Raw genomic sequence first — 7,362 nt, 5'->3', positions numbered from 1 at the left:
ATAAAAACTAAATTATTTAAACAAAATAAAAAAAAGCCTAAAGATGATAACGGTGGAGCAGCGAAAATCGAGTTTGAAGTCAGATCATCAAAATCACTTTGACCGAGCCTTGTTGGCCTCAGTTGTAATACGTAACGAGGCTTAGCCTCAGCATTTATCTTCTTTTTGTTTTTAATGATCTGACCTACGAACTCGAACTGCATGAACACAATTAATATTTGCTTCGCTTGGAAACAAAATGATAAAAATAATTTCTTGGAACTTTCAGCAATCATATTTACGTAATCAAGGCATGAGGTTGAATTACGGCAATGGTCTATGAAAAACAAAACAAAAACACACATTATTATTGTGGGGATTATGCATTCATCGGGCTCCCATCAGCTCAGGCCCGGCGCGCCACGGCGGTTTCCTGATGCTGATGTACGACCAACAACAGTATCTTGTGCCTGCACTGTACATGATGATGAATGATAATGTTTCATTGCATTAGTTATTCCCGCTTTTTATCTGATCATAAAGCCAAAATCAGGAATTTTTGCATATTCACATAAACAAAATTATATTCAGACCTGTTATTCCTTCTGAAAAGACTTATTAGAATTATATTTTAATCTATAATATAATCATAACTTTATCATTTATATATATATATATATATATATATGAAGAGTTTGTTCGCAAAAAAAAAAAAACGATAAGTCCATATTTGCCTAATGGAGATATTTGCGATTAAAAGTCAAGAAAAACAAAAAGAATAATACGAAAAATTTTACTTATTTTGACAATAACTTCAAAAAATGTACCTTTATATGTAGTGTAAAATATATCATTTAAAAGGTATTATGTTGTACTTTATGACAGAGACCGTACTTCAAAATCTTCAAAAATGGACTTATCGGTTTTTGCGAACAGACTCTTATATATATATATATATATATATATATATATATATATATATATATACATACAAATTGAAACAAGAAAGGGAAAACTGACCAGAAACAAATAATAAATGGCGAAAACTTTGAGCAAAGAAAATGGGTTTTCATCGGGATTCGAACCCGAGACCTCCGGATTACCAGACCGGTGCTCTACCGACTGAGCTATTGAAAGCAATAGATCGGTGTTCGTCCCAAACCCTTAACTCTCTTTGCTCGTGTGGTCAGAAGCTATAGTGTGTGTATGTGTGCCACACACACACACACATTAACCTGACATAGACCCAAAGGACGTAAATCAACTTTGGAATAAATGCGAGGGATCACCGAAGCGATGCAGCTTTTTTTTATTTTTGTAATATAAATTGAAACAAGAAAGGGAAAACTGACCAGAAACAAATAATAAATGGCGAAAACTTTGAGCAAAGAAAATGGGTTTTCATCGGGATTCGAACCCGAGACCTCCGGATTACCAGACCGGTGCTCTACCCACTGAGCTATTGAAAGCCCTAGATCGGTTTTCGTCCCAAACCCTTAACTCTCTTTGCTCGTGTGGTCAGAAGCTATAGTGTGTGTATGTGTGCCACACACACACACATTAACCTGACATAGACCCAAAGGACGTAAATCAACTTTGGAATAAATGCGAGGGATCACCGAAGCGATGCAGCTTTTTTTTTTTTATTTTTGTAATATAAATTGAAACAAGAAAGGGAAAACTGACCAGAAACAAATAATAAATGGCGAAAACCCATTTTCTTTGCTCAAAGTTTTCGCCATTTATTATTTGTTTCTGGTCAGTTTTCCCTTTCTTGTTTTAATTTATATTACAAAAAAAAAAAAAAAAAGCTGCATCGCTTCGGTGATCCCTCGCATTTATTCCAAAGTTGATTTACGTCCTTTGGGTCTATGTCAGGTTAATGTGTGTGTGTGTGGCACACATACACACACTATAGCTTCTGACCACACGAGCAAAGAGAGTTAAGGGTTTGGGACGAAAACCGATCTAGGGCTTTCAATAGCTCAGTGGGTAGAGCACCGGTCTGGTAATCCGGAGGTCTCGGGTTCGAATCCCGATGAAAACCCATTTTCTTTGCTCAAAGTTTTCGCCATTTATTATTTGTTTCTGGTCAGTTTTCCCTTTCTTGTTTCAATTTATATTCCAAAAATAAAAAAAAAAGCTGCATCGCTTCGGTGATCCCTCGCATTTATTCCAAAGTTGATTTACGTCCTTTGGGTCTATGTCAGGTTAATGTGTGTGTGTGTGGCACACATACACACACTATAGCTTCTGACCACACGAGCAAAGAGAGTTAAGGGTTTGGGACGAACACCGATCTAGGACTTTCAATAGCTCAGTCGGTAGAGCACCGGTCTGGTAATCCGGAGGTCTCGGGTTCGAATCCCGATGAAAACCCATTTTCTTTGCTCAAAGTTTTCGCTATATATACATACATATATAAGAAAAGCAAAATACGTGTAGATCTATATATGGATTTTTTGCAGTTGTTCAACAATTGTAGTATTTCTTATGGTTATTCATGTCACCTAAGGAGACAAACTCTGATCATTCCAATTTCAGAGCAAAGTCTTTATTTATTGTTACAAGTAACGTCTGCTTTATTGATATTAGTATCATCATTTTTTTTTACTTCATCTATCATTCTGCTATCAACTCTTTGTCGCTGTGCCATGGTACAAACCCCTGTGTGCCACATTCTTCTGAGACTCCAACGTAGTCATGCTCTGTGAAAAATGTTCTGTTTTTCAAACCTATGTAACTGTATTTTCGTTATATATGTATTAGTGTTACCCTGGACATGTAATGAATAGTTGCAGAGAATATCCCAAGCTTTGACGTTGTAAATGGTGTGACAGTTCAATTTTTTTTTTCTTTCAAAGTACCAATAACTACATTATTGTCCCCGCCGAACGAGTTCGAGCAGGGGACTATGAAACGGGCTCCGTATGTGTGTGTGTGTGTCCGTGTGTCCGTGTGTGTGTCCGTGTGTCCGTGTGTGCGTCCATGTGTGATCAAAATGTTCAATTTGCTACTTCTCTGTCGTTTATGAGCCAATTTTGATTGTTTGCTTTATATGAGAGCACTACATGGGAGCTTTGAAACTTCTACACAGTATTTCAGTTGTGACCTTTGACCTTGACCTTTGACCTATATTGTACATTTTGCTAGAAAATGCTACTCCTTCGCCATTTCTAACCCGATTTCGATTCCGTTTGCTTTATGTCATGGCACTAGTTGAGGGCTTCAAGACTTCTACACAGAATATTGACCTCTGACCTTGATTTTTTGACCTATATTGTACATTTTGATACAAAATGCTACTCCTTCGCCATTTCTAACCCGATTTCGATTCCAGTTGCTTTATGTGATGGCACTAAGTTGAGGGCTTCAAAACTTCTACACAGAGATTTGACCTTTGACCTTGATTTTTGACCTATATTTTACATTGGCTACAAAATGCTACTCCGCCGCCAATTCTAACCCGATTTCGATTCCGTTTGCTTTATGTAATGGCACTAGGTGAGGGCTTCAAAACTTCTACACATAATTTTAACCTTTGACTTCCTTTACCTTTGTGATTTTTGACCTATATTGTACATTTTGCTACAAAATGCTACTTCCTGCGGGGACATATATTACGCACCGCGTAATTTCTACTTTTCCTTGTTATAGAGGCCTGGATTTTGTATACAAAACATCCACATAAATCTGGAATTTACTCACAAAGCCCATAAGAAACACAGCTTGATATTCAGTCATCACAGAAAATGCAAGCTACACATGACAGGAATAGCATCTAAAGAAACTGTTCCACATTCTACTGTGCTTTTGGTAATTTATCGACTGGTCTGAGCGGGGTTTGTGCCGTTGAGCAGAATACACGAATTTGGCACGTCGTCGACTAAGTCAGGCGTGAGAACGTGACACATGCTATATATTACTTCTAGTGTATTATTATGAGGGGGGGGCGGGATTGCAAGTATTGGCCGAGTGAACTTGTTACATACAATCTCTCTGATCCTGGAAAGGGTCCTGTTGAAACTAACTGGATGATCTTAAATTTCCTTTACATGTATTTGATTGAACTAATTCCATCAAAGATGAGCAAAGGAAAGAAACATCCCCATGAATTACACAAGGCATCAAACAGAAGATGAGAAAACGTAACATATTGTTAAAGAAAGCTTTCCAGCAAGGCATTACAGCTGCGTGGAAAGACTTCAAAAGTTTCGAAATCAAGTGGCTAAATTTGCCCATAATGCCCATGAAAACTACATTAGCGACATAATTGGAACAAGTTTGCAAGACAATCCCAAAGTCTTCTGGTCCCACATCAGAAAGTGCGGTACTGAAGTGATTGGAATACCTCCCCTGTGCACTGCTGCAAAACTATGTTCTGCAGCTGCAGATAAGTCAGAAGTATTAAATAACTTCTTCCACACCACTTTTACCAAAGAAGACATGCAGAAAGTATCATCAAACGACCAGTCTCTTAATTTGCCCATCAGATATCTTCCCTTTGATAGGAGAGGATTTGCAGCAGCTAAACCCTTCCAAAGTCAGCGGACCTGACGAAATTCCACCCAAGCTTCTGAAGCTTATGGCCCATGAAATTGCTCCTGTTGTGTCCTTCTTGTTTCAACAAACACCGGCACAATACAATCTCAGTGGAAACAGGCCCTTGTCTCCCCGATTCACAAGTTAGGTGAGAATGGCCCTTCCAACTATCATCCCATCTCTCTCATCTGCATTGCCAGTAATAATTATGGAGCATGTAATCATCAGCCATGTCTCCGAACATCTGGCATCAACAAGATTCTCACTGATGCCAACGCGGCTTTCGTCAGGGCTTATCAGCTACCATACAGCTATCATCTGCAGTGCATGAATGGTCTGATACATCCTCCAGAAATGGACCCGCCAAGTTGATATCATATTCTTGGACCTACGAAAAGCGTTTGAGTGAATGCCCCACTGCCCCCCCCCCCCACCAACGAATTTGCATCCAGCTCCAATATTATGGCATTCCAGGTGAAACACTTTATAACTGGATAACGACAATCCTCTCAGACAGAACACAGTATGTGGTTGTCGATGGTTCTAAGTCATCATGGCAGAACGTTCATCTGGAGTCCTTCTAGGCTCAGTCATTGGTCCGACTCTCTTCCTCATCTTCATAAATGACATCCAAGAAAACCTCAAGTCTTCACTTCGGCTGTTTGCATGACTGTGTCATCTGCAAAGAAATCTTGTCTGATGATGACCATCACATTCTGCAGCAAGACCTCCTGCAGCTGTCATCATGGTCTACTACATGGCAAATGAAGTTTAATGTTGAAAAATGTGCCGTCCTCTCCATCACCCGTAAACGCACTCCTCACATCTACATGTACCGTCTTGGCCAAGATGTAATACCTAGAGCCAAAGAATACAGATACCAAGGAGTGACAGTGACTACAGACCTGCGATGGAATCAACATTGCCAGAACATCAGGAATAAGGCAAGTCGTGCACTTGGGCTCGTTCGCACAACTCTGTCACCATGCTCTAGAGAGGTGAAATCCAAGGCCTACACTGCCTTAGTACGTCCTCAACTGAAGTACATGGAACCGCACACACTGTCACAGCTGTTAACTTACTCGAACAAGTACAAAGATCAGCGGCTCGGTTCGTCGACTGTGACTACAGGAGAACAACGTCCTCCTCAACCTTGGTTTCAGGCCTAGGATTCGCAGCCTCCATTCTCGCCGGCTTCTCTCTCAGTGCTCTTTTTTTCCATCGATTACATCATCAACTGCATGGTCTTCATACATTTTCCTAAGGGAATCATACCAGCAACTTACTAAGGAATACATGTTCACTCAGCCAAATATGTCATTCCCCGTACCACAATAGACGCATTCAAATTTGCAACTTTCCCTAGATCATTCAGACTATCTAATAATTTACCAGGATCTATGGTACTCACTCCAAACCCAGCCATCTTGAGAGAAGTTGCACTGCCCTTCATGAACAGGATGCAACCTCATGTTCCTGCTGCGGTCAACATGCTGTACGGGCAGTAGAAACGGACCATTGGTTTTACTTACACAGACAATCTCACTTTTATTGTACATAAGAGAGACATGGACAACCTTGTCACATTGGCACCTCCATTGGCACATGACACGATTTTCATCCCAGTATAGCTTCTTTGGAGCTGCGAATGGGATTACTGCAACAAGTAACAATGTAGTGCAAGCCATGCCTTGAATGGCAGGCGCAGCATCGGGTTTCAGCCTTCTGATGCGCTTGATAGCAAACTGGGTGTGTAGCCCCATTCGAAGGCTTCCTCCGGGAAGTAGGCGTTGCATACCAAGCTTGAGCTGCTGGGCCCGTCCCCTTCGACCCTCGTCAGCTTTACTTTTGCTGGCCAAATTTTCATTATTTTGGATCTTATGGAAGTGAAGACTGATCCCATCATTTGTCGCGTTACTACACCCTGCAACGATGGATCGTCTATAGGCATGATTTACAAGGTGCAGCTAAGATTTCCTAAAACAATATCTTTCTTGCAATCGAACGTTTTACAACCCGACATCTTGTGAGCCATCAACACACGGCGACAGCGGTATACGCGGTACGGGAGCCTCGGACACTGGCTAAATGCAGTCAGCTTTCGTCCGCTACGAAAGCTACATTCTTGAGATGACGTATGCGGTCACTGGACTCATGTTTGTCGAAAGTTGATTTTTTTTTTTTTTAGGGGCAGGTATTAGGAACTTGGAGATGTGCAATACGAAGGTGGCAAAAGTGGTTTCTCTCTCACACAGGTGTTCTCTACAAACAATTGGTGAAAGAGTATCAAAGAATAAACACATCGTAGCCACTTAAGAGCTCAAATTTGTGGGTTTCGCGGCCCTTTTAACTCTGTTCTTTAAATGTGGACAGTACCTCCATACAAAATCACCTGACCAAGAGAAAAAGAAATACAACGGTCATCAAATACAATGACCACGGAGAATGATAACGAAAAGGAAAATTAATATTTTTCTTCTTATACTCACTCAACCGACTGGATCTGTACACTCCTTTTTCTCTCTCTCAATGCATAAAGGAGAGTACCTATTTTTACTGTTTCAATATCTTGATAATGCCATTTAACCCTAAATAGACCGGGCTTTTTTGGCTATGCTCAGACCGGGGGGTGGATTCCGCCCCCTCCCCCCCCCCCCCAGATCTCGGCCATCGGTGATGCAATCGCGATGAAATTTTCCATGCGTGGGACCCGCGTCATAATCTACAAGATTGTGTCATAAGATTTTTTGAAACAATCAATTTCTAATTTAAATTAATTCATTATAAAAATTAAGCTCAAGGTTATATTTTAGCCTAATCAAAAGCATTGAGAGTCTAATT

At 40.4% G+C, this 7,362-nt stretch overlaps 4 non-coding genes across 4 annotated transcripts; 2 read left to right on the top strand and 2 right to left on the bottom strand.

Annotated features, from left to right (window-relative positions):
• Nucleotides 1-1,043: 1,043 nt before the first annotated feature.
• On the bottom strand, nt 1,044-1,117 carry Trnat-ggu (transfer RNA threonine (anticodon GGU)). The gene has a single exon. It is a non-coding gene; the product is annotated as a tRNA-Thr (tRNA).
• A 258-nt stretch (nt 1,118-1,375) lies between these two features.
• Nucleotides 1,376-1,449, bottom strand: Trnat-ggu (transfer RNA threonine (anticodon GGU)). The gene has a single exon. It is a non-coding gene; the product is annotated as a tRNA-Thr (tRNA).
• Nucleotides 1,450-1,952: 503 nt separating this feature from the next.
• On the top strand, nt 1,953-2,026 carry Trnat-ggu (transfer RNA threonine (anticodon GGU)). Its single transcript has one exon. It is a non-coding gene; the product is annotated as a tRNA-Thr (tRNA).
• A 258-nt stretch (nt 2,027-2,284) lies between these two features.
• Trnat-ggu (transfer RNA threonine (anticodon GGU)) lies at nt 2,285-2,358 on the top strand. Its single transcript has one exon. It is a non-coding gene; the product is annotated as a tRNA-Thr (tRNA).
• The last annotated feature ends 5,004 nt before the right edge of the window (nt 2,359-7,362 follow it).

This window comes from Diadema setosum, chromosome 12, assembly GCF_964275005.1.
Source record: "Diadema setosum chromosome 12, eeDiaSeto1, whole genome shotgun sequence".
Classification (NCBI taxonomy): Eukaryota; Metazoa; Echinodermata; class Echinoidea; order Diadematoida; family Diadematidae; genus Diadema; species Diadema setosum.
The sequence above is the reverse complement of the archived record's forward strand: the minus strand, read 5'-3'. Positions and strand labels throughout refer to the sequence as shown.